The sequence below is a fragment of the Pan troglodytes genome, chromosome 17, assembly GCF_028858775.2.
Source record: "Pan troglodytes isolate AG18354 chromosome 17, NHGRI_mPanTro3-v2.0_pri, whole genome shotgun sequence".
NCBI classification, from domain to species: Eukaryota; Metazoa; Chordata; class Mammalia; order Primates; family Hominidae; genus Pan; species Pan troglodytes.
The window spans coordinates 46,729,435-46,756,103 of record NC_072415.2 but is presented as its reverse complement, the minus strand read 5'-3'; the positions used below and the strand labels follow the sequence as shown (position 1 = coordinate 46,756,103).

At 37.7% G+C, this 26,669-nt stretch overlaps 1 protein-coding gene across 20 annotated transcripts in view; it reads right to left on the bottom strand.

Annotated features, from left to right (window-relative positions):
- Positions 1-26,669, bottom strand: part of KIAA1328 — a 398,983-nt gene that overhangs the window by 276,494 nt on the left and 95,820 nt on the right. Inside the window, exon 2 of one of the 20 annotated variants that reach the window (XM_063796056.1) lies at positions 26,196-26,326. The exons of the other annotated variants lie outside the window; for them this stretch is intronic. The gene's annotated coding sequence lies outside the window, so the exon portion shown is untranslated. The remainder of the gene's footprint in view (positions 1-26,195; positions 26,327-26,669) is intronic. 20 annotated transcript variants of the gene reach the window in all.

Below are 26,669 nucleotides of genomic sequence, written 5' to 3'. Positions count from 1 at the left end.
TAATGACAAGAACATTATGTAGTGCTGTAGGAACACTTTCTAAAAGGACCCAAATAGTCAAGGAGCCCGGGAAAGCCTCTTAGAGAAAGGAATGTTCCAACTGTGAGACGAGAAGGAGGCCAATGTAATAACAACAAGTAAAGGACAGGCAGAGAAAAAAGATAAATAACAAAGATAAATAAAAAGATGAAGTCGACTGTGTCCAGTGCTGAAGAGCAGCCACCCCAGTTAAAGACTGAGTTGAGAAGCCATTGGTGACCCTTGCAAAACATCAGTTTGACATTACTTGGTTGTCCATCATCTCCCCCGACTGTTTTGGTAGATGAACAGTTAGGCTATTTTCTTGTCAGGGAGACAAGCTTTACAAAAGAGAGATGTTTTATTCAGGATCATCCTCGGGTAAGAATCTGAGGTAAGGCCATCTGGCTCCAACTGTAAAGCAATCCATTACTCACAGACTTTGGGGGAAATACAGAACCCAAATATTTTCACTATGGCAGGTACTTCCTTTACTCTGAATGCCTACAAGCCATATATTAAGATAGCATATCATTCTAGGCATAACATTCTGCCTAGAATGTTTTGCCTGCCCCTAATCCTAGATTCCTACTTGTCCATTAAAACTTAATTTTTATGTCACCTCTTCCTCCAAGCTTTCACTGACCTCCCAGGCAGAGTTAAGCACCTTTATCATAGTAAATACCATAAAGTTAAAATTATTTGACTATATTACTATCACCTGAAGCAGACTGTGTTTTCCTGGAAATCGTAGTGTACTAATCTTGGTATCTCTTCAGCACACAGCAGGCACTTTAAAAATGTTAGAGGAATGAGTATAGAAATAAAAGTAAAGGAGCTCCTATTGAATTTTCACGTTGGTTTTGAGTTTGGAATGGAAACAAACCATAAATAGACAATGTGGCCTTTAAACCAGCCAAGAAGATGCTTAAAATATTGACTCATTAAAAACTAAAATGTTTTCTAACCTAGCAAGATTTTCTCATCTTAAATATGGTTTCTGACCACGTCAAATTCCTCACCTTACAATCATTTTCTTTTCTCCCTTTTGAAAAAAAGAGTACACATTTTCTGATATAAAAATTGAGGTCCAAATTATATATCTAGTTTAGGACTCATTGATAATATATGCAACTGAAAATGGATTGTTTGTAAAAAGAAAAAGTGATTCCAAGATCAAGTGGTTCACAGGGCTAGGTAAGAATTTCACATAAATATTTACACCCGTTTATGAAGCTGTGATCTGTGCAAGAGCAAAAGCCACTGATACAAGTCTGAAATCTTCCATTTAACTAAAAGAAAAATTTATGGCAAATTCGGTGTATGAACATGTTATTTTTCAATTTCCTGATGACAGTAATCCATTGGGGAGGGTAACAAAGCACAAAACAGTGGAAAACTCAATGCTCTGGACACTTAAAGATGGAAACAAGACTCAAGTGACCCACTCAGACTCTTCTAGACTGTAATTCATTCTGTTTGATCACCTGAACAAAAACATGAGCCACGGAAAGATAGCTAATTAGAGTATTTAACTAGCTCCTTTAGAGTTATCTAAGTCCCTACCTTATTTCTTGCAGAATTGCAAATCAAGATGGGGGGGGTGGGCGGGGCTGGGTAGAAACAGACTTGAAATTGAGATGCTTTACATTCTGTCTTTTTCTCAGGTCATTAGACCCTATGGATTTTAGAAACTACCTACACAATGGAGACCCAAGGTTTATTTCTCCAACTTTAAAGGTAAGGACACTTATTTAAATGTTTAAATCCAGACACCCTAAAAAGCAGGCTATCAATGTGCCAGATGGACCAGAACTTTGATTTCATGTTTTTATAGTTTCTTTTTCACAAAATAAGAAAATATAAATTTTCAGCATTCACTGTAGACATTAAAGGTTGAGAAAACATTTCTATTAAAAACCATGCATTTTCTCTTGCTTCTAACATGCTTAAAAATTTATTTTTTGTTTAAAAGTTCTATGTTTCAGCTGGACCCGAAGGAGAAATATTTTACCCATTTGGAAAGGCTGCTTTAAAGCAATTCAGCCTTTCATGAGTTACAAGAACTACCTTAGAACTGTAGAAGAAAAAAAGCTGCCATCATACCTCTCCCCCAAGAAGTTTCCTTATCAAGTGAACTGCACAACAATAATTAACACTTAAAAACTTCCAATTTCAAAAAGGGAAAATTCCTGACAATATAGACTATGGAAAATGGTCTGCACACTAAGCTCTCCAGACCCCAAAAGGCTGATCAGTGAAGTTGTGTGAATAATGCTTTGTGAAGCATAGTGAAACGTATCAGGCTGAAAACTACCAGCTCCAAACACGAGAAACAGACTGAAAGCTCTTTAAAAAAAGTCATGTCGCAGTGGCTTACGCCTGTAATCCCAGCACTTTGGGAGGCCGAGGCGGGCGGATCACCAGAGGTTGGAAGTTCAAGACCAGCCTGACCAACATGGAGAAACCCCGTCTCTACTAAAAATACAAAATTAGCTGGGCGTGGTGGCGCATGCCTGTAATCTGAGCTACTCAAGAGTCTGAGGCAGGAGAATCGCTTGAACCCAGGAGGTAGAGGCTGCGGTGAGCTGAGATCGCGCCATTTTACTCCAGCCTGGGCGACAGAGTGAGACTGTCTCAAAAAAAAAAAAAAAAAAAGGCACGGTGGCTAATGCCTGTAATCCCAGCACTTTTGGAGGCCGAGGTGGGAGGATCCCGAGGTCAGGAGATTGAGACCATCCTGGACAACATGGTGAAACTCCGTCTCTACTAAAAATACAAAAATTAGCCAGGCGTGGTGGCGCATGCCTGTAATCCCAGCTACTCAGGAGGCTGAGGCAGGAGAATCACTTGAACCAAGAAGTTGGAGGTTGCAGTGAGCCGAGATCGCACCACAGCACTCCAGCCTGGAGACAGAGTAAGACTCTGTCTCAAAAAAAAAAAAAAAACAAAAGACAAACAAACAAAAAGTCATGTCATTCTACTTCCGATCTTCAAACAGAAGAGATTTGTTCTTACCATTAAATTAAAACATTTCATGAGCTATCCATTTCAATACACATGATACCTCTCTTTCTTCATATTCCTGCAAAAATAAAACTCTAAGCCCCTCAACTGACTGAATGAAGGCCGCTCTTGGCCGAGGGCATTCCAAAGTAAACCTGAAAAACAAGTTCAGGCCATGATGGGAAGGGGAGGTCAGACACGCCTCATTATACCCTCATCCCTTTGGAATTCAGGCACAATTGACCAACATTAACATTAAAACAGAGATCTTAAGACTGGCAAAGCAGTCTCTCTGCAGCAATGAGATATCAAATTCCAACCTGACTCTAGTATAGAGTCAAGTATATGATAGATACCAGGCCCTGAAAAAAATCAAAGTGTTTTACCCCAAAATATATTTCTTTGACATATTTTGAAATGGTCCTGCAAAGCTATCTCTTGTGGGGAAAATCTACATTATGTTGAGAATCCTCCTCCCTTTCCAGTTCTTCTGTTCCTGAAGAGATTAGCTGCCAGTCTAGCACCTTTGAAACATTTGAACAGAAAACACTTGCCATCAATTGCCTCTAAGGGTGGCCACCTATGAGGCATAATAAAAACCTGCATAATAAAAACCTTGGTCTCCACAACCCCTTATCTTTACCCAGACACTCCTTTCTATTGATTCCTGGTCTTTAGATAATAACTTAACTCTTTTGACCAACTCCCAATCAGAAAATCCGTGAATCCACCTATGACCTAAAAGCCCGAGTTGTCCCACCTTTCCAGACTGAATCAATGTACACTTTACATGTATTGATTTATGTCTGCCAGTAACTTGTCCCCCTAAAATGTATAAAATCAAGCTGTCACCCAATCACATTGGGCACAGGTTCTCAGGACATCCTGGGGCTGTGTCACAGGCCTTGGTCACCCATATTTGGCACATAATAAGCCTCCTTAAATGTTTTACAGAGTTTGACTCTTTTTATCAACATTCCTATATTTGTCTCCTTGAACTATTTTATCTTACCATGTAATACAATTCATTTCTGGTTTTTTTAGGAGAGGGAGTCTTGCTCTGTCGCCTAGGCTGGAGTGCAGTGGCGTGATCTCGGCTCACTGCAACCTCCACCTCCCAGGTTCAAGCGATTCTCCTGCTTCAGCCTCCCGAGTAGCTGGGATTACAGGAGCCTAACAATTCATTTCTTAGTGGAAATGTAAACCAAGTTTAAGTGGTCCCTCAATCTTCTTTCTCCCACACGAAGCAATCCAGTGACATCAAGTGTTCCTCATATACAGTATTTCATCTTCCAGTGCTATCATTTTTATGCTTGTCATCTCTCCCTTCTTCAGAGATTTCATCAGAGTTCTCTTTTAAGAATAAGATACTATCATCACCTATTTCACAATTAAGCACCTATCACCAGGAACGGATGCCTGAACCACAGTATCTTTGAATAGCTCAGTATAACCTCTACTTGAAGGTGAGGGACTAACATTATATTTAATTTAAAGAGATTATATTTAATTCTTATTAAAAGAAAAAACCCATTATGTACTATTATTAATCTCATTTTACAAATAAATCTGCAGCACAGAATGGTTAATAACTTATCCAAGGATAACCTAGCAGTGAGCTGAGATTTAGAATAAAGTCTTAGAACCACTAGAGCAGCATTCCTTAAAATGTAATGTACAAAAGAATTACCTGTGGGTCTTGTTGGAAAGCAAATTCTGATCCAGTAGATCTGAGGTAGGGTCTAACAAGCTTCTGAGTAATGCTGATGTTGCTGGTCCAGGGAACATACTTAGGGTATGCGTATCAATCATCTCTAAGAACCCTCTTTCACACCAGTGAGAGGAGGCCCATCCTTCTCCTTTATGTTGAAATGTAATACATTATTGGACTCCTTTGCTTCCTCCCTTTAAGTCATTCTTGGTATATCTTTCTGTGTTTATTTTATCTGTTTTGGTCAACTGTTTTTGTTTTGGAAGGAAGCATATAGAAAGTAAAATAAGAGATGTAAAATAATCCACTTTCTTCTTTAAAAGGAAGCAGCATTCTGAATTTTTAGGGCAGTGTAACATTTCTATTTTGGCTAACTACTGAAGTATAGGTTGAATATCCCTAATCTGAAATCCAAAATTAGAAATACTCCAAACTCTGAAATGTTTTGGGCATGAACATAATGTCCAGAAGAAATGCTCATTGCAGCATTTTGGATTTCCGGATTAGGGATGTTCAACTGGTAAGTATATTGCAAATACTGCAAGATCTGAAAAAATCCAAAATCTGAAACACTTCTGGCCTCAAGAATTTTGGATACGGGATATTCAACATGTAATAACAATTAGCAAATACTACCTGTAGTGCTTAAGAATTTATACTGGGGGAAGAGTCCATGAGAAGTAAACAACCACACCCTCTCTCTTCTATTTCCAAAAAGATACCCATCTTCTATATCACCCACCCACACTTTTAAGCATAAGTTTACAGTATCATTTCTAAATTCAGTTTAACATTGCTAGACCATTAGCTATGGCCTTGGGGAACAGCATTCTCACCAGAGTTGCAAGTACTCTGTAATGTAGTATGAAAATATCACCCAGTATTAATAATTCTAAGTGAAAATCAAACACATTCAATAAAACTGTATTAACTGAAGTGAAAAAGGAGAGTTCTTATACAATGGAATCACAGTTATCATCTTAAGGTTAAAATTTTAAAAGTAGTAGGAATATTTCATTACTTGTCTCTTTGAAAATGACTGAGGCTATTGATCACGCATGTAAATTACTGCTCAGAGAAAAATTAAGTAACTTCATGGGGGGGGGGTTTATTGTCTAAACTCAGCAAATGCCACAAAGACTAAGGCAAAAAAAATTTTATGAACAACTTCACTTCAATGGTTCTTAATATAATTAAGCTTATGCGGACTGTTCAGCAGAATGATTCTGAAACACTGGTAAAGAACCAGATTTTTTGTTTTACCCTCCATTCAAGAAATGTTATAGAGGAATAGCCCAAAAATACTCAAAGACAAAAGTTTCACAATATCACTAAAATCAAGGAGCTAGGTTTTACTTTACTATTTTAATACTATGAATACTACATAAGTTAGCCCATAAACATTTAAAAGAACAATCCCTGAGCCAATAGCTTTTTGCTACTGTCCATAAGCATTCATGTGTATCTTAAGAAAAGCCTTTCTCAAACAAAGCTTTCTTCTTAAGCTGCCAACATCTCTCTCTCTTCCTCATTATTACCAAAGTTCTCAAAAAATTAATCTATATTCACAGTCTCTGTTTCCTCAGTTCCAGTTTACTTTTTGGCCCTATATGTTTTCCATCACTCACTCTATTTAAACTGGATTCTTGACAAGTATTCTCTAATCTATTAATTGTTAAATGTAACAACCTGATTTGGGGTTTTATCCTCTTTGCTGGCCACTTCCTTCTTCAACAGATCTCCTCTCCTGGTTTCCCAGTTACTGGTTCATTCTGTTTCTTCCTTACTGATTGCTCCTTAAATCTCTTTCACTGATATCCTTTTCTTTACCCATCATTAAATGGACATACTCCCTAAAATAATGTCCAAGAACCTATTCTGTTTGTGCTACTTCCCCATGACCTTGTATTTTTTTTTTGAGACAGAGTCTCACTCTGTTGCCTAGGCTGGAATGCAGTGGCGTGATCCCAGCTCACTGCAAGCTCCGCCTCCCGGGTTCACGCCATTCTCCTGCCTCAGCCTCCTGAATAGCTGGGAACAGAGGCGCCCGCCACCATGCCTGGCTAATATTTTTGTGTTTTTAGTAGAGACGGGGTTTCACCGTGTTAGCCAGGATGGTCTCGATCTCCTGACCTTGTGATCCGCCAGCCCTGTCCTCCTAAAGTGCTGGGATTACACCGCGACCGGCCCCCATGACCTTATATTCTACCACAGCTTCAAATTCAATACAGAGGCTGGAGATCCCCAAATTTCTACTTCTTAGCTATTCAAGAAAAACAGTATGACATGAGGTTCTACAGCAGTCCCATTTTACAAACATGATTATTATCCAGTAGAGTATGCACATATATTTGGTACGATATAGTTTATGAAGTGTAGGTAAGACAATTGATAAACATCCAATTCTTCCAATCATTTTCAGTATTTTCAAATCATAATGTTGAATTTTTACACTTAAATAACAAGAGTTAATGCTCCAAGAAAGTTTATCGTCCTACTACTGTTTACAGCATCATGATAATAGTGTTAAATGATGTCACTTTTTAACAGGAAAGTGCTAATACATACCAGTTACATTTTAAGGAAACATGAAATTTACTTTACTAGAGAATAATATCTCATGATTAGTTCCTGATTTGATTACTCTTTGAAGTGAATCCAAAATGGCATATGGTATAATACAAATGAATTAAGTTAGGATAACCTATATATAATAAAAGAGAAACCACACTGAATAAAGTTAAGGACTATGTTATCCATCAAAACAAAATTTCTTCTTTTTCTCCAACTGGCATCAATTAAATCACAGTATTATTCAGTTTTCCAACACCCAAATGACTTGTTTTCTAGTTCTATCTATACCACCTGTGCAAAAATTGTTCAAAAATAACTTAAAAGCAATGAACAATGCTAAATAACTCCCCACTCTGGTTAAAAACACTGATATGATCTATTTATATTAATCAAATAAAGATTACAGGTATTGCAAGACTACTGGATTTAACATTATCAGTGATGAAGCAGTTTATCTTTATCTGGCCCCTAGTTCAGATAATGGCTCTGAAATATATAAACCATGTAGAATGACAGACTGTGTTTTAAGACACACAGATCACCACTTGGGCATCAGCAGGTATCAATGTTGAGCAAGTCAACACATCAGCTAAGAAAGGTTTTATAATGAAAGTAGTTGTACACTTAAATAAAATACTACAAACAAAATTTTTGTTCCTTTATAAAAGGCAAATCTATCCTTTCATAATAAATATGCATACAAAGTTGGATTACAGCAATCATTATAGCAAGGGTTAGGTACTATTTATAATATCTGACATTCCCTTTCAATATACATGCCCCAAACAAACAAGGAAGGCACTCTGCCCAGGTACATTGTTAGCTCCTTCAGTGCACACCAAGTGTTTTACATAAAGATGTCTGATGGGCCCTGATTCCTACACCCAGGGAGCAGTCTGCATAACACTGTAACAAATTCTAATAAGGCTAAGGGAATTAAATTTGCTTTGGCATCATTTCTAGGGCTGATTCCTGGAATAAAATTTGGGAATGTTCTGTCTCTATGAATTGGTAGAGAAATTTTAAATTAACATATGTGTCGATCAAGTCACCTGTTAAATCTCCCTTTTATTAAGCAGTAAGAGTCACAATAATATAGCTAAAAACATTCGCTCCCCAGTATACAGACATAATGTCTCAGCTATATGATGGCTAATTTCTACCATACACAAGAGATCAATTAAAAGTGAAATGCAAGGTCTAGTGGGTGGCACAAGACTAAGCCACAGAAAGGGTTACTCCTATTAAAAATCAATCTGGGTTTTGTTTTCTCATTAAAAAAATACATTCAGATTATAAAATGAAAACAAAAGCAACACTGCGTAATTTAGCTGTCTTTTTCTACCAAATTGCTTATAACTGTAACTATAAAATGATAATTTACCATACGTATAGCTGCAAAACTAAGAAAAGCACTGGTCAGTGGTGCTGCGAATTGTGAACCTACTACTCCCCCTACTGCCTGTGGAACTGAATTGCAGTAAAATTAAAGGTTTGTTCTATGTCTCTAACAAAGCGTGAAATTTCATATACAGTCAGTTCTGCTATACCACTTGTTCAGAAAACCAAAATTCATTCCTGTGCATTTGATGTATTTGGAAGCAATTTGAGCATAACGTGAATATCACTGTGAGAAACACCAGGTGCAGGCAGAAAACTACATCTAGCTGACCAAGCCCAGTAGAAATATTTAAAATATGCGCCAACAGGCCTCACATCTTAAATATCTTCCAGCTATTTCAGTTCCCTTTGTGTTATAAGCCATACCTACTAATAGATGGTGTTACAACTTTATATCCCACTTCAGCAACCTTCCCTATACCATTTTACAATAACTCAGAAGCTGCAACCCTTTCAATATTAACTTCCACAAGCATACTTCAGTTTTTTCAAGGCAAAGTACCATATTTATTGTAGTATTTATGAATTTCTTTATAACATAATGCATGTACAACTGTTCTATCATTTTTATTAGGTTCCTTTTTTTCTTAATGTTTCACTAAACGATTTCTTTTTATTGTTGTACTTCTAAACCTATTTTTCCCATAAGCTTCATGGGGTCTTTAGTAATGATTCTGCATGGTATGGTGATTTTTAGAAATGCAAATGTCTCCTTATAGCAGAACTGACCATACAGTAGTAAAATGTAAATGCCTCTTCTATATTTGTGAATAGGGTAAGAGTAATTATGAATAAATATCAAAATTTTATAATTTTAAAAAATGTGTTTTATATGTCTATTGCCATGAGAGTATTACTGACTTTTTCTATCTCATTTAATTAATTTATATTTATATATATGTTTATTTATTTTGAGATGGAGTCTTGCTCTGTCTGTCGCCCAGGCTAGAGTGCAGTGGCGCAGTCTCAGCTCACTGCAACCTCCGCCTCCTGGGTTCAAGTGATTCTCCTGCCTCAGCCTCCTGAGTAGCTGGGATTGCAGGCATCCACCACCAGGCCTGGCTGGTTTTTGTATTTTAGGTCGAGATAGGGTTTTACCACGTTGGCCACGCTAGTCTCAAACTCCTGATCTCAAGTCAGCAGTCCACCTCAACCTCCTAAAGTGCTGGGATTACAGGCATGAGCCACCACACCTGGCCTCTATCTCCTTTTAAAAAGGCTAGAAAGGCTCTCTCTCTCCTCAGGTACAGAGCTTTATAAGAATTCAGGAGAAAAAAATTATACATGTATGTGTGGGTATACATATTTTTAAATATGCTAAAGTATATATATTGAAATCTGTCCCTTTTGCTATTCAAACTATTAATCATACCGAACGGTTTGTGTCCCTGCTCTAATTTGACAACCAAGATCTTTCCAGAAGCCTGAGGTGAGTAAACGTCCAACTGACTCAAAAAATGGGATGATTCCTTATTTCGCATTCACTTATCATTCAAAATCTGAATTGGTCAAAAGTCGCATAAGAAAAATGAGCACTCGGCTGTGCATGGTGGCTCATGCCTATAATTCCAGCACTTTGGGAGGCCGAGGCGGGTGGATCACAAGGTCAAGAGATCGAGACCATCCTGGCTAACATGGTGAAACCCCATCTCTACTAAAAATACAAAAATTAGCTGGTCGTGGTGGCACGTGCCTATAATCCCAGCTACTCAGGAGGCTGAGGCAGGATAATCGCTTGAACCTGGGAGGCAGAGGTTGCAGTGAGCCGAGTTCGCACCACTGCACTCCAGCCTGGTGACAGAGCGAGACTCCGTCTCAAAAAAAAAAAAAAAAAAAAGTAAAACGAGCACTCTATTTACCAATGATGAATGCAGCTTTTTATAGGCTTTTCAGTCTTCTGAAAAATACAGGCATTACATTCATATAAAAGGGAAGTCAGGATAAAACTTCAAGAATTCATAGCCTTTCACTTAGTTAATAGTCTTACATCAAATGCTTCACAACTACAGCAAGCTTTGTCAACGGCATACCTTTCTTATCAAAGTACACTTCATGAATAGTTTGTCTACACTGGGTTTAACCTTTCTATATAATCAACCTGCCATAAAAAGAGAAAAACTTACTGTCAGGAAGGAAGTCTAAAAGTGTGGTCCAGGGACAGCAGCACTGGTATCATCTGGGAGCTTCTAAGACATGCAAAATCCTGAGCCGCACTCTAGATGTGGATTCGATTCTGCATTTTATCAAGCTGCCCAGGTGATTAACGTGTACCTTATAGCCTGAGGAGCACTGGTTAACAAGCACTGTCTAAACCACTATGACAAAATTCTAGGTTCCATTTCTGCCCATCTTGCACTTCTGAAGTCAAGAAAAGCAGCTTTTCTGTCTCCAAAGTCATATCTTTTTATAAGAAATTAACTGGAATGCTCATTTTTTAAAATGTGCCATTTTATCAGTCTTTCCCACCTTGTTAGAATACAGTGTCTTTGGATCACAATGGATAAAAAAATTCAACTATTTCTCTTTCAAAAGATATCTGAGATAAAATTGACTAAATATGTCTAAATGTTAATTCCTAAAAAGACATATATAAAAGAATATATAAAATAGATATTTTTTCACATGTACATGTAAAACAGCAGACATTTGTTCAATAAAAACCCTGGTGATCATCTCAATAGATGTAGAAAAGGCATTTGACAATATTCAACATCCTTTCATAGTAAAAACTCTCAACAAATTAGGCACAGAAAACATGTACCTCAACACAATAAAGGTCATATATGAAAAGCCCACAGCTGACATTATACTCAATGGTGAACAGTTAAATGCTTTTCCTCTAGGATCAGAAACAAGAAAAAGATTACCACTACACCACTTTTATTCAACGCAGTGCTGGAAGTTATAGCCAGAGCAATTAGACAAGAAAAAAAAGTAAAAGGCATCCAAATAGAAAAGGAAGAAGTGAAATTTTTTGTTTGCTGATGACATGACCTTATATTTAGAAAACCCTTAGAACTCCACCAAAAAAAATTTAGAGCTGATAAATGAATTCAGTCAAATTGCAGAACCCAAAACCAATACACAAAAATCAGTAACACTTCTTTACACTGACAACGAACTATCCGAAAAAGAAAATAAGAAACCAGTCTTATTCACAATAGCATAAAAAATAAAAAATAAAATACTTAGGAATAAATTTAACCAAGAAGGTGAAATATCTGTTATACCAAAAATTATAAAACATTGAGGAAATTGCCGATGACACAAATAAGTGGAAAGGTATCCCATGTTCATGGATTAAAATTAATACTGTTAAAATGTTCATACTACCCAAAGTGATCAACAGATTCAGTGCCATTCTTATCAAAATTCCAAGTCATTTTTCCGAAAAACAGAAAAATAGGAAAAACAACACCCCAAATCTGTACTACAAAAGACCCCACATAACCACAGTAATTTTTGAGCAACAAGAACAAAGCTGGAGGCATAACACTGTATGACTTCGAATCTATTACAAAGCAAGAGTAATCAAAACAGCACGGTACTGGCATAAAAACAAAAACAAACACATTAACCAATGGAATAGGATAGAAAACCCAAAAAATAAACCCACGCATTTATGGTCAACTGATTTTCAGCAAAGGTGCCAAGAATACGCTATGATGAAAACAGAGTCTCTTCGATAAATGGTATTGGGAAAACTGGATATCCACATGCAGAAGAATGACACTAGACCCACCATCTCTCACCATATACAAAGATCAAATTAAAATGGATTAAAGACTTAAATGTACATCCTAAAACTACAGAACTACTAGAAGAAAACACAGAGGAAATTCTCTATTGGTCAGGACAGTGAATTCCTGGATTTGACATCAAAAGAACAGGCAACGCAAGTAAAGATAGACAAATGGGATTACATCAAAGCTTCTGCACAGGAAAGGAAACAACAGAGTAATGAGACTACCCACAGACTGGGAGAAAATAGTTGTAAACCATACATCTGATAAGAGGCAAATATCCAGAAAATAGAAGGTACTCAAACAACTCAATAGCAAGCAAACAACTCAATCAAAATATGGGCAAAGGACCTAAATAGACTTTCCTCAAAAGAAGACCTACAGATGGCCAAGAGATAAATGACAAAATGCTCATCATCACTAATCATCAGGGAAATGCAAATTAAAATAACAATTAGGTATTGCCTCGTTCCCCTCAGAATGGCTATTACCAAAAAGATGAAAGATAACAAGTGCTGGTGAGGATATAGAGAAAAGGGATCCTGTGTGAACTGCTCTTGCAAATGTAAATTAACAGAGCCATTATGGAAAGCAGTATGGAAGTTCGTCAGAAAATTAAAAATAGAATTGCTATGTGTTCCAGCAATCCCACTTCTGGGTATATACCCAAAGGAATTGAAATCAGTGTGCTGAAGAGACACCTGCACACCCATGTTTATTAAAGCACTATTTACTACAATAGTCAAGACACAGAATCAACCTAAGTGACCAAAGAAAATGAGAAATATATACTATACAGAATGGAATATTGATCACCCATAAAAAAGAATGAAATTCTACCATTTGCAGCAACATAGATGAAACTGAAGGTCAATATGTTAAGTGAAATAAGCCAAGAATGGAAAGACAATATTGCACATTCTCACATATGGGAGCTAAAAAAGTAGATCTCATGAAGATAGAGAGTAGAATAGTGGTTATCAGAGGCCGTGAAGGGTAGTGGGGAGGTGGGAATGAAGGGAAAAAAAGGATATAAATGTAAGTATTACTACAGAACTATACACTTAAAAATGGAAAGGATGGTAAATGTAGTATATTACCTCAATTAAAAAATAATAGGTATATGTAAGCATACTTATTATTTGTCAATTAAAAATTAAACAATTCATATGTTTGTTGGCCACATATGAATGTCTTCTTTTGAGAAGTGTCTGTTCATATCCTTTGCCCACTTTTTGATGGGTTGATTTTTTTCTTGTAAATTTGTTTAAGTTCCTTGTAAATTCTGGATATTAGACCTTTGTCGGATGGGTAGATTGCAAAAATTTTCTCCCATTCTGTAGGTTGCTTGTTCACTCTGATGGTAGTTCCTTTGCTGTGCAGAAGCTCTTTAGTTTAATTAGATCCCATTTGTCAATTTTGGCTTTTGTTGCAATTGCTTTTGGCGTTTTTGTCATGAAGTCTTTGCCCGTGCCTATGTCCTGAATGGTATTGCCTAGGTTTTCTTCTAGGGTTTTTATGGTTTGGGGTTTTACATTTAAGTCTTTAATCCATCTTGAGTTAATTTTTGCATAGGGTGTAAGCAAGGGGTCCAGTTTCAGTTTTCTGCATATGGCTAGCCAGTTTTCCCATTACCATTTACTGAATAGGAGATCCTTTCCCCATTGATTGTTTTTGTCAGGTTTGTTGAAGATCAGATGGTTGTAGATGTGTGGTGTTATTTCTGAGGTTTCTGTTTTGCTCCATTGGTTTATATGTCTGTTTTTGGTATCAGTATCACACTGTTTTGGTTACTGTAGCCTTGTAGTATATAGTTTGAAGTCAGGTAGCATCATGCCGCCAGCTTTGTTCTTTTTGCTTAGGATTATCTTGGCTATACAGTGTCTTCTTTGATTCCATATGAAATTTAAAAGAGAAATGCAAATCAAAACCACAATAAGACACCATCTCATGCCAGTCAGAATGGGGATTATTACAAAGGCAGGAAACAATAGATGCTGGCAAGGCTGTGGAGAAATAGAAAAGCTTATACGCTGTTGGTAGGGATGTAAATTAGTTCAACCATTGTGAAAGACGGTATGGCGATGCCTCAAGGGTCTAGAACCAGAAATACCATTTGACCCAACAATCCCATTACTGGGTATATATCCAAAGGAATATAAATCATTCTACTATAAAGACACATGAACATATATGTTTACTGCAGCACTATTTACAATAGCAAAGACATGGAACCAACCCAAATGCCCGTCAATGATAGGCATTGTGGCACATATACATGATGGAATACTATGCAGCCATAAAAAGGAATGAGATCATGTCCTTTGCAGGGACATGGATGAAGATGGAAGCCATCATCCTCAGCAAACTAACACAGGAACAGAAAACCAAATACCACATGTTCTCACTCATAAGTGGGAGTTGCACAATGAGAACACATGGACACAGAGAGGGGAACAACACACACCAGGGCCTGTTGGGGGTGGGTGGTGAAGGGAGGGAACTTAGAGGATGGGTCGATAGGTGCAGCAAACCACCATGTCACACGTATACTTATGTAACAAACCTTCACGTTCTGGACAAGAATCCCATTTTTTTTTTTAGAAGAAATAAAGGGAAAAAATTAAACAATAAAAAACAAAAGAAAAAACCCTAGCAATACAAATTTATGCCACATGCCTAGGGCATATTTGATTAATTAGATAAACATTTTTTAAAACTGCAGAGTTAACATTTTCTTCCCTAGTTGTATATAAACACAACAAGCTGAGTATCCTGGCTATATTTAATTAAAATCCATAGAAGAAAGGCTTAATCACAGCATCTTCATAACAGTTGTTGTGATAGGACTATTTATAATAGAGTTTTACTGACACCCATTATTATATCTCATTAATACATGCAAATTGCCACATAATTTAAAATGCCAAGAACCTAGGAATTCTTTGATCAAATGACCTTTGTTCTTTCAAGTTACCTCTCCCAAACTCCTTATATGCACACACACACACAGTATATACTTAACACAGACTAGGTGGGCTGCTTAATTAGGACAAGCAGTGCAAAGTACTGAGGGATACATCCTTTTCCTTCCTAATCTGTTTCTCACAAATACGTCTGTATGATGAAGAATACTATGGAAGGATCACTCCCCACCCCCATAAAAACTACAATAACATCAAAAAGAGTGAAACAAAGACTAATATAAAGCCAAAACCAAACAAAAGCCAAAATCCCCACTCATCAACTATATGGTTTTATGATAGCATAAGGCATTAATGGCCATATGATATCTGGAATGGCAAAAAATGGCATAATTTGGGCAGCTTTTAACCAGACAGGGGAAAATGCCCTTGTTACTTAAGACATAAGCTGAAAGGCTTATACCAAAGGAGGTCTAAATATGCTGTTTTATTAAGTGACTTCACATCAGGGTAAAAGGAGAAGAGGAAAAAGGGAGGATTTAGAGATCTTATTTCCAGTGGCTGATTTCTACTCAAAAGATTCTGTCTGGAAAGATTTAGTAGGCCATCACCTTCTGTAACCAACCATTCAAGTCTACCACTGCAGTGCAAAGTAGCCAGAGACTGTATGTTATCAAATAAATGTGGCTGTATTCCAAGAAAACTTTACTTACAAAATCAGGCAGTAGCCTGGATAATTTGGCAAGCCTTGCTCTAGCCTAACTGAGAACTAAAAAGACTATAGCTGTAACTTTCCCAGGGTTTCCAAGAGAAACAGACTGAAGAAATGATGAGTAAGAATTACGTGGTCTCTGGAAAGACAACAGTGTCTAAGATCACAGTGATTGGTTTTTAAAGTGATTTGCCCTTTGAGACCTAACTTGGACCAATATGTAAATAAAAGCACATATTTCTTATAAATCTTATACTGCCATAACAAATGAAAATGTAGAGGTAACAAAGACGAAGCAACAATACTTTTCCTTTCTCCAAGCTTTGTCTTTGTCACCTCTAAACTTACATTTATTAAATTAAGAAATAATTATCCTTCAAAGGGTAAAAGTTAGTCTCACAAAAATGGTAATATGAAAAGAAAGACTACAAAAAAATTTAGAGGAGAGGGAGACGATGGCCAATGAGACAGAGCCTGGAAGCACTGCTCCCACTGAGGGAGACCAAATGGACATGGATGAAATTGGAAATCATCATTCTCAGTAAACTATCACAAGGACAAAAAACCACACACTGCATGTTCTCACTCATAGGTGGGAATTGAACAATGAGAACACATGGACACAGGGAGGGGAACATCACACTCTGGGGACTGTTGTGGGGTGGAGGGAGGAGGGAGGGATAGCATTAGGAGATATGACTAATGCTAAATGACGAGTTAATGGGTGCAGCACACCAGCATGGCACATGTACACATATGTAACTAACCTGCACATTGTGCACATGTACCCTAAAACTGAAAATATAATAATAATAAAATAAAATAAATATGAAAAAAATATAGAGTAAACAAACATACTTTGAGCCAATTTCCAGAGAGGAAAACATCAAGAGTTGAGAGGTGACACAGATACCAAGAGTGAGGAGGGAGGAAGCTGCCTGCACAGGGTTGTCAGATGCTAGTTCCCAGCCCTAAATGGCTCCTAAGGGGTGAGTGAAGGGAAAGATGGGCAGTCCACTCTTGCTGCAGACCTCTGGGATCCTAGCTGCAAGAGATCCCATGACCCCCCATAGATATCTGAACTGGTAGGGGGATCATCCTGGAGAGTTAGGAAGAGACAGAGGTACAACCTGTGCAAAATGCGGGGACTTTTACACACGGGGCAGCTGCAGTGTAAAATGGTCACAGGCGCCTATCCCCCAAAGTTCTCCATCTCCCCAGTTAGCTCTAGCCCTAGTCAACTGCAAGGCCAAGAGAGAACAAAGCTGGCTTCCATTGGATTGGGGTTCATCTGTTCTGTAGGCTCTCCTGACTGACAGCCCTCTCAAGGCCCCTGCCTGGCTGCTCCACAGGAGCGTGTGTACAATGCAGCCTCCCCTGCCCAGCCTGGATGCTTTATCTGCAGCTCTATCTAAGTACTTTCTCAGTGGCCAGGAAGCACCCTGGATCCCCTAGAACAGCTGGTGCCCAACCCAGAGGGTGTGGAGGACAGAACTGTGGGCTGGTCCTGGCACCCCAGGGCTGCATTGTGCAGCTCAGAAGTGCCAAGCTGAGATCTGTGGCTGGGACTCAGTTACTTTCAAAACACTGTGAAGGGTGAAATGTGCAAGGTGGTAGGCTGGCACAGGAGGAGGGTGTGCCTCCAGGTGCAGGGCTGGTCTGAGAAATATGACCCATCTACTAGCCATGTTATCTACCCAAGAGGGCCCCGTGGCCTGGAACACCTAACAAAGGAAACTTGAGCACAGCACAGCATAGCACCACTGATTGGAGGGGGCCCCACCAAGGCCCGGGAGCAGATCTGGTGAGGGGGTTATCTCTCTCTCCACCACCACCACCACAGAGCAGGGCTGCAAACACATGGAAATACAAAAGTCACACAGTTAAGAAATAGATACATATACGTTTATAGAAATGTAGAAATGTATTTATATTTATATTTTAATATATGTATATATTTATAACAAGAGACCTTCAATGTATTTGTTATTTGTTTTCCTTAGAAATTGGGTCAATATTCATTAGTCCTATATATGTGTGTTGAATGCAAATCATTAAGGTGAGATTAGGGCTACAGAATTGACAAGGTATTTGGAAAAAAAAGAAAGTCTCTTCTCAGAGCAATTCTTGGTACCAAAGCCAAAGTTTAAAGAATACTAACTTTCAAAAAAGTCATCCTTTTGTATTTGTGTCTGCTAATTGTAAACTTTCCTGAAATCTGTGTTTTTATTATTTTTCTTACCAACTACCATGAAGACAACATTGTTTACTAATATATAAACAGCTGAATAGATTAGGTACTGATGCCTATGGAGAAGTGATAGAAACCCCACTGTGTCTTTTAATCCAAGTTTAAACCAAGCAGTGACAGATCTACTTTATAAAATAATAATCAATTGGCAGGAAAATTGATCCTGAATAGTTGAGAGTTTTGGAGACTTCTTATATGACTGAACACTGGGACTTTAGGATTTGCTATGGAGCAATCCAAAAAGTAGCTCTGCATATGCTATGGAGCTACCTTCCCACATTTACTGTTCAATTTCATTTCTCTTTCAAGGTAATTATAATAAATGTCAATTATGGAAATACTTAAATACAATCTTGGCCATGCACAGAGGCTCACGTCTGTAATCCCAGCACTTTGGAAGGCTAAGGTGGGTGGATTGCTTGACCCCAGGAGTTTTCATGATTAGCTTTGAACAACATAACAAAACCCAGTCTCTACAAAAGAATACAAAAATTAGCTGAGTGCAGTGGCATGGGCTTCTGGTCCCAGCAACCTGTGGGGCTGAGGCAGGATTGTTTGAGCCAGGGAGGTCGAGGCTGCAATGAGCTGTGATCATGCCACCACACTGCAGCCTGGGTGACAGAGTGAGACCCATTCCAATAAAAATAAAATAAAATAAAATCTCAAACTTTTTCATTTCAAAGATGGACTACTGGAAACGTTTATGATCACTGAGGTGTCTAATACGATCTTTGTCATAAAGACAGGAGCATTATAAGCTCACTTTCAATGAAAACTTACTGATTTTGTTCATATTATATATCTTTTTCTCTATGCTCCCTTGAAGATGTAAAATAAACTGATAGAAAGTATGGAAAAGGCCATTAAATGTAAGTACATATGGTTTACCTGTTTTATAACTGATTTTGTTAAATTATACATCATACTTTCTGTGAAATATACTATGCAAGGTAGAATTCTATGCACAAAATCATTCTTACAGAGAATATATAAAGCATAAGTAAACTATTCAATGTTAAAACAAATAAAACTAAAAATTTAAAAAAATGAAATAGCTAAGCTTGGTAATTTTCAAAAATTTGCATCACAGTATATATTCCCTAAAGCAAAAAACAACAAAAATATTGTGAAATGGTACATTTCTGGCCACTTTATATCTAGTTTAAAATAAAAGTTGGAGAGTAAATTAATATTTCACATATTTAAAATGAATAAAAAATTGAAATATATGATAGTGCTAAGCAATCTTAAGAATGAGGTTAACTAGAAATATAAGTTCTCTCACTACTTGCAGAGAAAAAGGTCAAGATACCTAGATCAGCAGTCCCCAAGCTTTCTGGCACCAAGGACCGGTTTCATGGAAAACAATTTTTCCACAGACATTGTGGGGTGGTATGGTCGGGGGAACAGTTTGGGGATGAAATTGTTCCACCTCAGATCATCAGGCATTAGTTAGATTATCCTAAGGAGCATGCAACCTAGATCCCTCACGTGTGCAGTTCACAATAGGGTTTGCACTCCTATGATAATCTAATGCTGCCACTGATCTGACAGGAGGCAAAGCTCATGCAGTAATGCTCGCTCACCAGCTCTCATCTCCTGCTGTGCAGCCAGGTTCCTAACAGGTCACTAACCAGTACTGGTCTGCAGCCCAGGGGCTGGGGACCCCTGACCTAGATTCTCTTTATAAATCCAAATTGGACCAAAAGATTTCTTTATTGTTTGGGAGTTTTTTGCCTGTTTGTTTGCTTTTCATTGGATTGATGCTGAGTAAAAGCAAGAGGAAATCCACAGTGACAGTCCTAGTGACTGCCCTATGCACAATCAATGGAGGAATATACTGAATGACATAACATAAAGACAGTAGGTAAGAAAAACTGGAAACTAAGGCAAAAAGTAGAGCCCTAAGCTCAGAAAGAAAAATGTTCACTTTAATAATTACAATTATTATTAGTTGCTATGGAATTATTATAGCACTAATGCCATACCATAATATTCAGATTCATGTTGGAATGATGTGCTCTTTTTTCATTTCATATTTAAATATAAGAAGAATTAAGGCAAAAATGAGTGGCCATTACTTTTATCTAATTTAATCAAAAGACAGAAAAATAATTACAAAGTAGATCCTGTAACTAGGATCTACTTTGGAGCACAGTAGGAGACCAGTTGTTCTAAGACTACAGAATCAAAGCATTATGATGCACAGCTAACCATATTACAACAGTACATTTTATAACCATCTTTGTAAGAATCAAAATGCCCATTAAAGAATATACTCCTATCCATTCATGTATTGCTACCATTATTTTTAAAACTACTATTGCTAAATTCAAAATGAGAACAGACAGTTGTATAAATATGAAGTATTTCTTCTTAAAACTATTTAACTCACCTATAAAAATATGTCATAAGAAGGGAGGCCTGTGCTGTTTAGAATACAGAAAGTCTCAAAAGAATGTTGCTTCCACAGTAACAATGAGAGCCAGATAATCTGCTAAATTACTGGTAACATTTTTGGACCCATAGGAAAGTTGTGGTTACAAGGCAATCAGGTAAACTGAATTTCAAAGGATGATACGCCATTCTAAGGAGAGAGAGACAGGACAGAATGCAGAATGCAGAACCTGAAACCCTGAGGAAGAAAAGGCCATTAAAGGCAGATATGAATAAAACAGCTGAAATTTTCAACTAATTCTTGAAGGCTAAGTGGGAGCTACTGTGACAGTTTAGACATTTCTGGGAGCAACAAACACAAGAGAAGTATGTACTCTCTCACTAGATCTTTCTCACAGGTCTCTACCAGTGGCTTACAAGAAATAATGAAGGTAGGACAACAGGCCTGAGAGTCCTTCTCAGTAGTACATGTGTACAAAACTCTGCCCACATCTTAGATCCTTCTCTCATAGAAAGCAAAGGCTGAAACTACTAAGAAAAGGTCAGAAAACACTACCACCCAACTGTCTTACACAGTTTGGACTGCTACAACAAACTACCATAGACCGGGTGGCTTACAAACAACAGACATTTATTTCTCACAGTTCTGGCAGCTGGAAGTCCAGGATCAGGGTGCCAGCATGGTTGGGTTCTGGTAAGGAGCCTCTTCCAGGCTGCAGACTGCTAACTAGGCCCTATATTTCCACATCAGAGAAAGAGGGCTAGAGAGCTTCCTGGAGCCTCTTTTATAAGGACACTAAATGAGTGCTCCATCCTCAAGACCTAATTACCTCCAAAAAGGCCTTCCTCCTAATAAAACAATGGGGGATAAGATTCCAAAATATGAAATTTAGGGGGACACTAATATTCAGTGCATAATACCTACCTATGACCAGGGACAAAAACACTAGTAAAACCCATCAGTACTCCAGGGCCCATGCTAAGTACAAGGTGGCAGAAGCCCACCACTAGAGAAATTTAAAGTCAGGTACATTGAAGGCAACTACAATTAACAATAAAACTGAAATTCACTTCAACTATTGACTAGAATAACTCAAACCACACACTAAATGCCTACCTGATAGAAGAGAGGTGCCCATTTCTGAGCACAAATATGACCTATCTCAGTGTCTGCAGTTCTTTAATACAATGTCAGACATTAAAGTAAATGTTAAGGAAAAAGAAAAGAAACAAAAGCCGGGGTACAGGGAGGGTGGAAATTCCATCAATATTCAAGATAGAAACTAGTCAACAAAAGTAGATTAAGATATGACTGAGACACTGGAATTAGCTAAAGGGAACTTTAAGATAATTAAAGTATTTAGTGAAAAAGATGGGCACATGCATGAACAGATGGGGAATTTCAGCAAAAGGAAGCTGTATTAATAAGAATCAAATGGAAATGCCTGAAAGAACACAACATAAGAAATAAACATTTCTTTGACGGCCTTATCAGAAGCTGGATACAGTATGGGAAAGAATATAAGAACTTGAAATTAAGGCAGCAGAAATTACCAAAAATGAAACACAAAGAAAATAAGAATAACAGACTATCACAGATCTGTGGAAACATATCAAACATGTATAGTTGGATTTTCAGAAAGACACAGTGAGAGAAGGGGGCAGAAGAGATCATGGTTATTAACTTTACAAAATTAGTGAAACACAACAACACAGACCAAAGAAGCTCAAAGAACTTCAAGCAGGATAAATGCATGCATGTGTGCACGTGCATGCGCACACACTCACACACATTCTCTCTCTCTCTCTCACCCCTATACATACCATAGTTAGATTGCTGAAAACCAAAGCCAAAGAGAAAATGTTAAAGACATCAAAAAATTTTTGAAGTACTAAAACAAAAGTGTATCCCCCTCAATGGCAACTATATTTCACATTTGTGAGACTTGAAAACTACAAACAATAAAAGCAACAACAGATATTGTACTTACTAATCACTAATATACCAGACACTGTTCTAAGTGTCACGAAAACCCCAGAGGTACAATTATTTTCATTTTACAGATGAAAAAACTGAGATACAATAAAGTCAAGTAAATTACTCAGGATCACAGAGTTAGAAGCCATAGAACCAGGACTTGAATTCCAGCAGTGTCACACCAGAGTCCATACTCTTAATCACTAGCCCATTCTGCCATTTCCACACCCAAAGGGGTCAAGACCTTTATCTTCATCCCAATAAGGCACCATAGACAGCAATAATTAATATATTGCCAGCACTATCACCACCACCATACTCACATACACATTCTGCCCAGTCTATGCTCTTAAAACAGAAAGCAACACTGATATAAAAAAAATAAAAAAAATAAACAAAACAGAAACTACCTATATCCCTACTGGGGTTGGGGTTGGCAGTAAATATTAGCACAGATTACACATGTCTTTCTAAATCAGATAAATGCTTTCTACGCCATAGAAAATCTAGGCTTTAACTATTATATATATGTATTTCTGTGTTGAATTGCACCCACTTGTTCTTACGAGGGCACTCCCATCCGGGACAACTTCTCTCTTCCCTTTCTTTTTCTCTTTCTCTCTCTTTTCTCTTTTTCTCTTTCTCTCTCTTTTCTCTTTCTTTCTTTCCTTGTTTCCTCCCTCCCTTCCTTCTTTCCTTTCTTTCTTTTTCTTTCCTCTCTCTCTCTTCCTTCCACCCCACTCATTTCTTTCTTTTTTTCTTTCTTTATTTGAGACAGGGTCTCACTCTGTCACCCCGGGTGGAATGCAGTGGCATGATCACAACTCAGCTCACGGCAGCCTCAACCTCTCAGGCTCAGGTAATTCTCCCACCTCAACCTCCCAAATAGCTGGGACTACAGGTACACACCACCATGCCCAGTTAATTTTTTTTAATTTTTTTTTTGTAGAGATGAAGTTTCGCCCTATTGCCCAGACTAGTCTCGAACACCTGAGCTCAAGTGATCTGCCTGTAGCAGCCTTCCAAAGTGTTGAAATGACAGGCATGAGCCAGTGCATCTGGCTTCTTTCTTCCCTTAAAGCACAGTGAAAATAATCATATCAAGGAAAAAGTTATTACTATTACCAAATTGTTCCTGCTCATTCTCTAAGTAACAATTATGCCATAGTGCTATGATTATTTTAATAAGCTTTTTATTTTAGAATCATTTTAGACATAACAAAAAAGTTGCAAAGATACTACAGACAGTTCCCATATACCCTTATTCAGTTTTCTCTATCATTAATATCTTACATTACCATGGTATATTTGTCACACCTGAAAAACCAACATTATTACATTACTGACCCTTTTATGCTGATATGGTTGGATATTTGTCCCCTCCAAATCTCATGTTAAAATGTGATTCCCAATGTTGAAGGTGGAGCCTGGTGGGAGGTAAATGAATCATGGGGGCAGATCCCTTATAAATGGCTTAGCACCAATCCCTCTGGTGATGAGTTATCTCTCAGTTTGCAGAGATCTTGTTGTTTAAAAGAGTTTGGGACCTCCCCATTGTCGCTGTTGCTTCCACTCTTGCCAGGTGCCGTCCTGGCTCCCCATCACCTTCTGCCATGACTGTAAGCTTCCTGAGGCCCTTAGAAGAAGCAGATGCCGGGACAATGTTTCCTATAAAGCATGCAGAACCATGTGCCAATTACACGTCTTTTCTTTGCAAATTACCTAGCCTCAAGTATTCCTTTATAGCAACGCAAGAATGGTCTAACACACACCCACCCTGTATTGTACAGCAGCTTAAAAATAAATTAGTAAAATGAAAGAGAAGATACAAATGTTGTATAGAAGAATTTCAAATATATATGAACATTCTCTGCCTTTAGGAGGTGGACCTTAATACCTATCTTCTACTCCAGAGAGTGGTTTAGACTTAGTTACTTCACCTGAAGGGTAGAGTATGGAAAGGGAAAAATTACACTACAGTGGAGAAACCTGGAAAATACTACTTAAACCAAGTGATCAAAGTTAGTATCACCAGTACCTTGTGGGTATCATGTGACCCTGATACGATGTGTGAGAATGGTATTGAACCTCTGTGGTGTTCTTTCCAAAAATAAATAAATAAATAAATAAATAAATAAAAAGAGAGAGAGAGAGAAAGAAAAAGGAAGAAAGTGAGTGAAACCAGTTTTCCTCTTTCCCATTAATAACACAAAGTTGCCTGGTGCTGCCATCTGCTATTAGAGATTACATCTCTGGAGGCTGAGGAAGGCATGATAGCCAGGTATGTAGAAATAAGAATTATGAATTATTCTTGCATAGACTATAAATATTCCCAATTTCACAGATAATCTATCCTTCCTCCAATCAATCAGCACCCAAGAAACTTAACCCTTTCGAACAAGAAGCTTGCGTCATAGTAAACTAAACATGAAAATGTCTATAAAGCCCCATTCTCAGAAGACCTGCACTCAAAAGTTACAAAATCTGAAGGTTTCAGAGAACAACAAAACAATACTAAGAAAAAAAAAAGTTGAGATAACTCCTAAAAAAAGAAGAAATCAAAGTGGAAAGGGGGTTGGAGAAGAGAGGAGGAGAAAGAGAAGAAACTAGATGAAATAAATACTACCTGCAAAATTAAGGGCTCCAAAGAAGACATTTGTAAGAAATATATAAGAAGACCCAGGCTGGGCACGATGGCTTACGCCTGTAATCCAAGCACTTCGGGAGGCTGAGGTGGAAGGATCACTTGTGGCCAAGAGTTTGAGACCAGTCTGGGCAAAAGACGGAGACCCCATCTCTAAAAAAAAAAATTAAAAATTGGCCAGGCATGGTGGCATGCACCTGTAGTCCCAGCTACTTAGCAGGCTGAGGTGTGAGGATCGCTTGAGCCCAGGAGGTTGAGGTTGCAGTGAGCCATTGATAGCACAACTGCACTCCAGGCTGGGCAACAGAGTGAGATCCCATCTCAAAAAAAAAAAAAGAACCAAATTTTTTTGAAGAAGGCTAAAATGTAACTAATGTAATTAGTTTCAACAATGATCTGTTTATACTGTACAAAAAGAGAAAAAGAAAAGGTTCCAAATTTGTTTAGTGTATTCTAGATCTGCCCAGGAAGAAGGTATTCAATTCATGGTCTACAAAACACCAATATTCTATTTCTTTTCCTCAGTCAGCTCAGCCCTTCTTCTTTCTTGGCTCATATCTCCACTGTTCATATAATTCCAGTGGGTCCTCCAGAATCCGTAGTATTCTGCCATTATATATCTTTATTATCTTCTGTTTTTACCTAAAATCCTCCCTCCCATTTCCTTACCTTAAATTATATAGAGATTTCACAAAAAAACTAATCACAATTCTGTAAACTTCCAAAAAACTTTATAGAGTTTACAAAATACTTTCTCTCATATTACCATACATAATCTTTATAATAAAAACACCATGGTGTATTATCATTTTACATATGAAACAAATATAACTTACAGGTCTGAAGGCCGTATCAGTTCTCCCAAAGGGTACGCCCAATGACCCTTTACAAATTCACCTCAGCATGAAGGTCTGAATTTGCTTGGTGTTTCAGGATACTATACTTCTGAAAGGTCCCAAATGACTTCCTGTTCAACAAATCCAATATATGCTTATGGTTCTTTTATATGACTTCTCTGGACCAGCAACCCTCCTTGAAATGTTATCTTCTTTGGGTTCTTTTGGGAACCACTCTTTATTTTTTTTTCTCTAGTTACTCATTTTCATTCTCATTCTAAGGTCCTATCTTTCTATACCTAATAAATATTGGGGTGTGTCCTTGGCTTTGATCTGTACGTGCTGCATATTCTCTCTGGGCAATCTTATCCAAATTCAAAGCTTCAAAAAGCCAACTATATTCTGGTGATGCCCAAAAGCACATATCTGATCCAGAGTTTTACCAACTCCAGACTCTTAATTAAATTGGGCCTA